This window comes from Oryx dammah, unplaced genomic scaffold (genome assembly GCF_014754425.2).
Source record: "Oryx dammah isolate SB20612 unplaced genomic scaffold, SCBI_Odam_1.1 HiC_scaffold_14, whole genome shotgun sequence".
In the NCBI taxonomy this organism is placed as follows: domain Eukaryota; kingdom Metazoa; phylum Chordata; class Mammalia; order Artiodactyla; family Bovidae; genus Oryx; species Oryx dammah.
The window spans coordinates 337,899-347,704 of record NW_024070198.1 but is presented as its reverse complement, the minus strand read 5'-3'; the positions used below and the strand labels follow the sequence as shown (position 1 = coordinate 347,704).

At 41.4% G+C, this 9,806-nt stretch overlaps 1 non-coding gene across 1 annotated transcript; it reads right to left on the bottom strand.

Moving 5' to 3' along the window:
- Positions 1 to 1,635: 1,635 nt before the first annotated feature.
- TRNAS-GGA lies at positions 1,636 to 1,707 on the bottom strand. The gene has a single exon. It is a non-coding gene; the product is annotated as a tRNA-Ser (tRNA).
- Between the last annotated feature and the right edge of the window lie 8,099 nt (positions 1,708 to 9,806).

The window sequence follows — 9,806 nt, the reverse complement described above, 5'->3', positions numbered from 1 at the left end:
ATATCTTCTGCTTCTGTTAGGTCCATACCATTTCTGTCCTTTATTGTTCCCATCTTTTCACTAAGTGTTCCCTTGGTATCTCTAATTTTCTTGAAGAGATCTCTAGTCTTTCCCATTCTGTTATTTTCCTCTATTTCTTTGCATTGATCACTGAGGAAGGCTTTCTTATCTCTCCTTGCTATTCTTTGAAACTCTGCATCCAAATGAGTATATCTTTCATTTTCTCCTTTGCATTTAGTTTCTCTTCTCAGCTGTTTGTAAGAACCTTAATAACCCCAGAATTCTAGTGACTTACAAGTTCAGTTTACAGTTCTGTGATTCTCTTGTGCTTTTGGTGTTTGGTTTGCCAAGACATTGGTAATGCTGCACGACTCACTTTTTTTTTTCAGCCCTGGGAAAGAAAATGTTTCAAATTTTAATCATTACATAAATCTGCCCAGTACCCCCAAACAACTGGGGTACTGGAGTGTACTGAAATTACTATACAACAAAGTAATTTTGAAGAAGGTTAAGTGGGTATTTATACCAAAATCATCCTAGTTGCTCACTGCCCATCCATGAGCATGCTAGAGGGTCCCTAACAAAGCAAAAAGATAGTGAAGTGGAAGGACTTTCCATGTGGCATTAAAGGTGGTAAAGAACCCACCTGCCATTGCAGGTAGATGTAAGAGACCTGGGTTGGATCCCTGGGTCAGGAAGATCCCCTGGAGAAGGGCATAGCAATCCAGTCCAGTATTCATGCCGGAAGAATCCCTTGGACAGAGGAGCCTGATGGGCTACAGTCCATAGGGTCACAAAGACTCAGACACAACTGAAGTGACTAAGAGCTAGGGACTCTGTGTTTTCCACTGTGTGAACTTGATCAGATCACTTAACCTAGTTGAGCCCCTGTAAAACAGCAATGATAGGGCTATCTCACAGAGCTGTCATGAAGATGAAATGCATGTGAAGCACTTCACACTGCTCAGCCCCAGGTAGGTGTACTCAATTATTATTGTCTTTTATTGAATTTTAGCTGTTTAACAGGGTATCAAAATGCTGTAGGACTCACTACTATTGCATCTGCCATGACCATTTCAATTCAAAGAAACCTTTTCTTAATCAAAAACTATTGTTTGGTTAGCACTATAGCCAACCAACCATATTTAGATTTGAGTGTAAGGAGGCTTGGATTGTTACTCGCTTTATTTTATCAGTATCCTGAACAAGAAGCTGGAAAAAAACTGAAGCAATAAGCACACCACACAAAGGTAATGAGACTGGAAATTTAAGCTGAGAAAAGTAACCCAAACATTGCTAAATTATTCTCCTTCCCCTTTTGTCCTTTGGTGGTTTAGTCACTAAGTCGTACTGGACTCTTGCAACTCCTTGGACTGTAGCCCACCAGGCTCTTCCTACTAATGGGATTTCCCAGGCAAAGATACTGGAGTGGGTTGCCATTTCCTTCTCCAGGGTATCTTCCTGACCCAGGGATAGAAACCTTGTCTCCTACATTGGCAGGCAGATTCTTTACTGACTGAGCCAACAGGGAAGGCTTTTGTCCTCTGTGGACTGTAGCTTACTGGGCTCCTCCCTCCATGGGATTCTCCAGGCAAGAGTACTGGAGTGGGTTGCCATTTCCTTCTTCAAGGGATATTCCCGACCCAGGGGTCGAACCTGGGTCTCCCGCATTCCAGGCAGACGCTTTAACCTCTCAGCCACCAGGGAAACCCCTTTTGTCCTTTAGCCTTTTCTATTACGGAGAAAATAATGGCAACGCACTCCAGTACTCTTGCCTGGAAAATCCCATGGACGGAGGAGCCTAGTAGGCTGCAGTTCATGGGGTTGCTGAGAGTCCGACGCCACTGAGCGACTTCACTTTCACTTTTCACTTTCATACATTGGAGAAGAAAATGGCAACCCACTCCAGTCTTCTTGCCTGGAGAATTCCAGGGACGGGGGAGCCTGATGGGCTGCCGTCTGTGGGGTCGCAAGAGTCGGACAAGACTAAAGCGACTTAGCAGCAGCAGCAGCTGCTGCTTTTCTATTAATGTCTACTCCAAAGAATGAAAAATCCTAGTGAGAAATGCAAAGTTCTGAAGACTCTCATGTACTTTTTACCATGACCACCAGGGGGAGCCGTGGCCACAGATTTCTATGGCAAGGTACTAGGTAGAGTGGAGCTTTCTTATTTTGCAAGTTTATTAACATTTAATCTGAAAAGTTATGACCACCCTAGACAGCATATTGAAAAGCAGAGACATTACTTTGCCGACTAAGGTCCGTCTAGTCAAGGCTATGGTTTTTCCAGTAGTCATGCATGGATGTGAGAGTTGGACTGTGAAGAAGGCTGAGTGCCGAAGAATTGATGCTTTTGAACTGTGGTGTTGGAGAAGACTCTTGAGAGTCTCTTGGACTGCAAGGAGATCCAACCAATCCATTCTGAAGGAGATCAGCCCTGGGACTTTTTGGAAGGAATGAAGCTAAAGCTGAAACTCCAGTACTTTGGCCACCTTATGTGAAGAGTTGACTGGAAAAGACTCTGATGTTGGGAGGGATTGGGGGCAGGAGGAGAAGGGGATGACAGAGGATGAGATGGCTGGATGGTATCACTGACTCAATGGACGTAAGTCTGAGTGAACTCTGGGAGTTGGTGATGGACAGGGAGGCCTGGCGTGCTGTGATTCATGGGGTCGCAGAGTCGGACACGACTGAGCAACTGAACTGAACTGAACTGAGATTAGAACAACTACAAAGAACTAACGAGCCTCTTGATGAAAGTGAAAGAGGAGAGTGAAAAAGTTGGCTTAAAACTCAACATTCAGAAAACTAAGATTATGTCATCTGGTCCCATCACTTCATGGCAAATAGATGGGGAAACAGTAGAAATAGTGACAGACTTCATTTTGGGGAGCTTCAGAAATCACTGCAAATGGTGACTGCAGCCATGAAATTAGAAGAGGCTTGCTCCTTGGAAGTAGTTATGACCAACCTGGAAAGAAAGCGAAAGTGAAGTCGCTCAGTCGTGTCCAACTCTTTACCCCATGGACTGTAGCCTACCAGGCTTCTCCATCCATGGGAATTTCCAGGCAAGAATACAGGAGTGGGTTGCAATTTCCTTCTCCAGGAGATCTTCCCAACACAGGGATTGAACCCATGTCTCCCACACTGTAGGCAGACGCTTTACATTGAGCCACCAGGGAAGTTTGACCAACCTAGACAGCTTATTAAAAACAGAGACATTACTTTGCAAACAAAGGTCGGTCTAGTCAAAGCTATTGTTTTTCCAGTAAGTCATGCATGGATGTGAGAGTTGGACTAGGAAGAAAGCTGACCACCAAAGAACTGATGCTTCTGAACTGTGGTGTTGGAGAAAACTCTTGAGAGTCCCTTGGACAGCAAGGAGATTCAACCAGTCCATCCTAAAGGAAATCAGTCCTGAATGTTCATTGGAAGGACTGATGCTGAGGCTGAAACTCCAATACTTTGGCCACCTGAGGTAAAGAACTGACTCATTGGAAAATACCCTGATACTGGGAAAGATTGAAGGCAGGAGGAAAGGGGGACAACAGAAAATGAGATGGTTGGATGGCATCACTGACTCAATGAACATGAGTTTGAGTAAACTTCGGGAGTTGGTGATGAACAGGGAAGCCTGGTGTGCTGCAGTCCATGGGGTCACAAAGAGTCGGACATGACTGAGTGACTGAAACTGAACTGAACTGAGAACTTCAGTACTGTTGACTAATGGGGAGTACCACTAGATTTCAAAGAAACTGTTTCATCCAGTTTATTAGTGTCCTACGAAGAAGAGAATGTAAACCCTAAGGGCAGAATCAAACTCTAAATAATAAGCAGATGAAAGCAAGTGGATTTGAGATTGTTTTTTATCAGTAAGCACAGAAAAAAATGCACACTTGCAGGAGAAGAGCTTCATAACAGTCCATGTGTAATATCAAATAATATTTCTAACCTCCTATTGTCTTCAAACACATCATAAATGATAAGAAACTTTTAAAATACTTCCTAAGTGAGGTACATTTCTCTAGGCTTAATCTCCTAATTTCCAAAGAGAAATAAGATTTATTTTTCCATCTTAGTTGCTCAGTCATGTCTGACTCTTTTTGACCCTGTGAACTGTATGTAGCTTGCCAGGCTCCTCTGTCCATGGAATTCTCTAGGCAAGAATACTGGAGTGGGTAGCCATTCCCTTCTCCAGGAGATCTTCCTGACCCAGGGATCAAACCTGGGTGTCCTACATTGCAGGAAGATTCTTTTACTGTCTGAACCACCAGGAAAGCACTTTTCTTCTTGATAAGAAGGATCAATATACTCATAATTCTCTGGGAAGGTGAAATGAAGAGTCAGTTCTTTCTCTCTGTGTATTTATATATGTGGTAAATATTTACATATTTTTTGTTTTGTTTTTCATTTTTTATTTTTTCCTTGTTTTCTCTTTCTCATAAATATTTATATTTTACATGTATCAGCTCCAAGTCAAAAAGTCACTTTACAAATACAAATCAAAATAAAAAGTATACAATTGCAAAAGAAATAATCCTGCTTTTGCAGATGTACCAGCAGAACCTCTGTCCATAGCTCTTCAGGCACTCTATCAGATCTAATACCTTGAATCTATTTGTCACTTCTACTGTATAATTGCAATGGGTTTGATTTAGGTCATACCTGAATGGTCTAGTATGGAAAATGTCAGTTTTCATTCCAATCCCAAAGAAAGGCAATGCCAGAGAATGTTCAAACTACCACACAATTGCACTCATCTCACACGCTAGTGAAGGAATCATCAAAATTCTCCAAGCCAGGCTTCAACAGTACATGAACTATGAACTTCCAGATGTTCAAGCTGGTTTTAGAAAGCAGAGGAACCAGAGATCAAATTGCCAATATCCGCTGAATCATCAAAAAAGCAAGAGAGATCCAGAAAAGCTTCTGCTTTATTGACTATGCCAAGGCCTTTGACTGTGTGGATCACAACAAACTGGAAAATTCTGAAAGAGATGGGAATACCAGACCACCTTACCTGCCTCCCAAGAAATCTGTATGCAGGTCAAAAAGCAACAGTTAGAACTGCACATGGAACAACAGACTGGTTCCAAATAGAGAAAGGAGTACATCAAAACTGTATATTGTCATCCTGCTTATATAACTTATATGCAGAGTACATCATGCAACATGCTGGGCTGGATGAAGTACAAGCTGATATCAAGATTGCTGGGAGAAATAGCAATAACCTCAGATATGCAGATGATACCACCCTTATGGCAGAAAGTGAAGAACTAAAGAGTTTCTTGATGAAAGTGAAAGAGGAGAGTGAAAAAGTTGGCTTAAAGCTCAAAATTGTGAAAACTAAGATCATGGCATCTGGTCCCATCACTTCATGGAAAATGGATGGGGAAACAATGGAAACAGTGATAGACTTTATTTTCTTGGGCTCCAAAATCATTACAGATGGTTTCTATAGCCATGAAGTTAAAAAAACACTTGCTTCTTGGAAGAAAAGCTATGACTAACCTAAACAGCATATTAAAAAGCAGAGACATTACTTTGCCAACAAAGGTCCATCTAGTCAAAGATACAGTTTTTCCAGTAGCCATGTATGGACGGGAGAGTTGGACCATAAAGAAAGCAGAGCACCAAAGAATTGATGCTTTTAAACAGTGGTATTTGAGAAGACTCTTGAGAGTCCCCTGGACTGCAAGGAGATCCAACCAGTCAATCCTAAGGGAAATAAATCCTGAATATTCATTGAAGGACTTCTGCTGAAGCTGAAACTCCAATACTTTGGCCACCTGAGGAAAAGAACTGACTCATTGGAAGAGACCCTGATGCTGGGAAAAATTGATGGCAGGAGGAAAAGGGGACAACAGAAGATGAGATGGTTGGATGGCATCACTGACTCGATGGACATGAGTCTGAGCAAGTTCCGGAAGTTGGTGAAGGACAGGGAAGCCTGGCGTGCTGCAAGAGTCAGACACGACTCAGTGACTGAACTGAACCAAGCCAGCAGAAAGTCCAGAGAAATTCAGAAAGGATACAGGAGCCCTTGAGGTTTCAATAGTTGGAAAAGACTTCACAGGAGAGCCAAAAACAAACTTAAAATACATTTAGTAACAGATAAAATATGGGTTTCCCTGGTGGCTCCGTGGTAAGGAGCCACCTGCCAATGTAGGAGACAAGAGTTTGATCCTTGGTTTAGGAAGATCCATGGAGAAGGAAATGGCAACTCTCTCCACTATTCTGGCCTGGTACATCCTATGGATGGAGGAGATTGGGGGGTTACCATCCATGGGGTCACAAAAGAGTTGGACATGACTTTGTACCTAAACAACAACACAGGACTAGAAGACCTGTCATAGTACTCTGTTCAACTGCACTAGCCCATGCACACACAAGAACAAATAGCTCCACCACCTCAAAAATGTTTGAACAAGGATAAAGTAATAGAAGAAGAGCTCAATGTGAAATGAAATTTTATTACAATCTTCCTCCTATGCAAATATTATCAAATTTTCTTTATCCCCACTAACCACTTGGACAATCATTTTAATCCAAATGATTTAATAAGAAATCATATTTTGGGGCTTCCCTGGTGGTCCAGTAACTAAGAATCCACCTGCCAATGCAGGGGACACAGGTTCTAACCCTCTAGGAAGATTCCACATGCTGAGGGGCAGCTAAGCCCATGCATCACAACTACTGAGCCCCTGCTCTGAAGCCTGTGAGCCACAACTACTGAAGCCAAGCACCCTAGAGCCCCACACTCCACAGCAAGAGAAGCCACTTAAAACAGAAGCCTGAGCACTGCAACTAGAGAGAGACTGCTCGCAGCAACAAAGAGCCAGCACAGCCAAAATATATGATAAAAAATAAATAAATTATATTATTTAAAAAGTCACATCTTCATTTGTGCTATTCCATTTGCATATATGCCCTCCTTCACTCTTTTTTTTGTGTATGTCGCTTCTGTTCAACATCCACAAATGCTATTTCTTCTGAGAAGTTAATGACAATCTCCCATTCCTTTTGCAAGACACTAATATGGAGATAGTCATTTGAGGAACAAATATGAAATATCTTAACAGATGTTTTGGAGACAAAGATGTACTAAAAAGCAGCCCTTGACCTCAAAACAATTCCAGCCTAGTTTGAGAATTAATAATAATAACTATAATGGCTCAGACAGTAAAGAATCTGCCTGCAATGCAGGAGACCCCAGTTCAAACCCCAGATTGGGAAGATCCCCTGGAGAAGGAAATGCAATCCACTCCAGTATTTTTGCCTGGAGAATTTCATGGACAGAGAAGCCTGGTAGGCTACAGTCCATAGGGTCACAGAGTCAGACATGACTGAGTGACTAACATTTTCACTTTCACGTAAACAAAATAATTACAGCTAAAATAAAAGTATGTGCAAAGTACTGTGGTTCAATCAATTCAAATTCCATTATTAGGGACACGACTGAGCAACTGAACAACAACAACAATAAAAGGGATTACAGAGAGGTTGAGATCATTTTTCAAAAACACTGGCATTTGAACTGGTACATGAAGGATAAATGAGATGTTACCAGTCAGAAAATAACAAGAAATTTATAGAATGCAGGGAAAAAAACCCATTGAGAATAAAGTGAATAGTCATCAGGTTGTGCAGAGTGCTAGTTGTCGTATGAAGTTACAGATTCAACACAGTTGTTTGTGACCAAGGCTGACTATCCTCCAGCACTGTCATTAATCATTCCCAACGCGTGCTCTAGGAATCAGCAATCCCAACCTAATTTAGATCTCATACCACTCTGCTTTCTCTTCTTGGAATGCCTCCCCACACTTTTTTTTTTTTTTTAATAATCAATCAATTCAGAGAGTTAATGCCTCCTCTGGGAACCATCCCTACTCTCTCTGTTAGGATTAGGTGTCCCTTCTTTGCGGCCCACAGAACTCTGCTTATTTTCTGAATCCTAGTTATACTTATAAACCTTTTCAATTAAGCTATGAAATATTTTTCCTGCTACCTAACATTTGTTGAAAAAATAAAAATGAATGAATGGACACCTGGTAAGTACCAGAAACTCTGGGAGGGGAAGGGAGGGAGAGAGGGATGCAATTAGGACATAATCCTTGCTCTTAAGGTGTTTACAGTTCAGATAAGGAGTTTATAGTCACAGATGGTGTAATCAGTGGCTGAGGATGAAAGGAGAAGAGGGTGAAGGAGATTTCTTTTTGTGTGTCCCCAGCACCTACTGAACACAAAGAACTGGTAGATGCAAGGCCCAAAGCGCCACAGGCAAGTGTTGTTTGCCCTTTTAAGCTAATATTAAAAGAAAATCAGAAGATTTTATAGAATAAGGTAGATTTTTGGCTTTATTTGAAGAATTTAGGAACACAGAACTACATTCTCAAACCTGAGGAATAGCTTCCTTTCTTAGATATGACATTCACATTTACCAGTTTTTATATTACATAAACTTATTTCAGTTACAGAATAGGTCACTTCAAAGAAAAGCATAAGGTAAATAACTGTACAGGCAATATCTAGATACATCCTAAAAAGTGAACATGGTACTCAAATGATGATTCAAGGATGAAATGGTTAGATAGCATGACTAACTCAATGAACATGAGTTTGAGCAAACTCTGAGAGATAGTGAAGGACAGGGAAGTCTGGGGTGCTGTAGTCCACGGGGTCGCAGAGTTGGACAGACTTAGTGACTGAACAACAGGCCATAGACAGCAATGCAGGGGCCTCCAGATTCTCTGTCACTGCTACCACACCCCCATCCTCACCTGTAATTTCCAACCATTTTGGTCAAATTGTATATATGAGTCGGGCATAACTGTCTGTAAGAACTTCATTGTATTTTGGACAGTTTATGAAGTGTCATCTTTGTGACTGTTTTCCAGAATTTAATTTCATATGATATTAATATCCTAAACTCTACTTCCTTTTGGGCTTCCCTGATAGCTCAGTTGGTAAAGAATCTGCCTGCAATGCAGGAGACCCCAGTTTGATTCCTAGGTCGGGAAGATCCACTGGAGAAGGGATACACTACCCACTCTAGGACTCTTGGGCTTTCCTTGTGGCTCAACTGGTAAAGAATCCATCTGCAATGTGGGAGACCTGGGTCCGGTCCCTGGGTTGGGAAAATCCCCTGGAAAAGGGAAAGGGAAGGGGAAACGTTACCCATTCTAGTATTCTGGCCTGGAGAATTCTATGGACTGTACAGTCCATGGGGTCACAAAGAGTCAGACACGACTGAGTAATTTTCACTTTTACTTCCTTTTATTTGTATTTTCCTAGGATATTTTTGTTCATCCTTTTCTTTACAAAGTTTCTGAATAATTTTAGTACTTTATGTACAGAATATACATAGAGAAGTGCATAAAGTTCTTTGTTTTATAATTCAATAGGAGTCTTTGGACATGGAACAACAGACTGGTTCCAAACAAGAAAAGGAGTATGTCAAGGCTGTATATTGTTACCCTGCTTATTTAACTTCTATGCAAAATACATCATGAGAAATGCTGGGCTGGAAGAAACACAAGCTGGAATCAAGGCTGCCAGGAGAAATATCAATAACCTCAGATATGCAGATAACACCACCCTTATGGCAGAAACTGAAGAGGAACTATAAAGCCTCTTGATGAAAGTGAAAAAGGAGAGTGAAAAAGTTGGCTTAAAGCTCAACATTCAGAAAACAAAGATCATGGCATCTGGTCCCATCATTTCATGGGAAATGGGGAAACAGTGGAAACAGTGTCAGATTTTATTTTGGGGGGCTCCAAAATCACTGCAGATGGTGACTGCAGCCA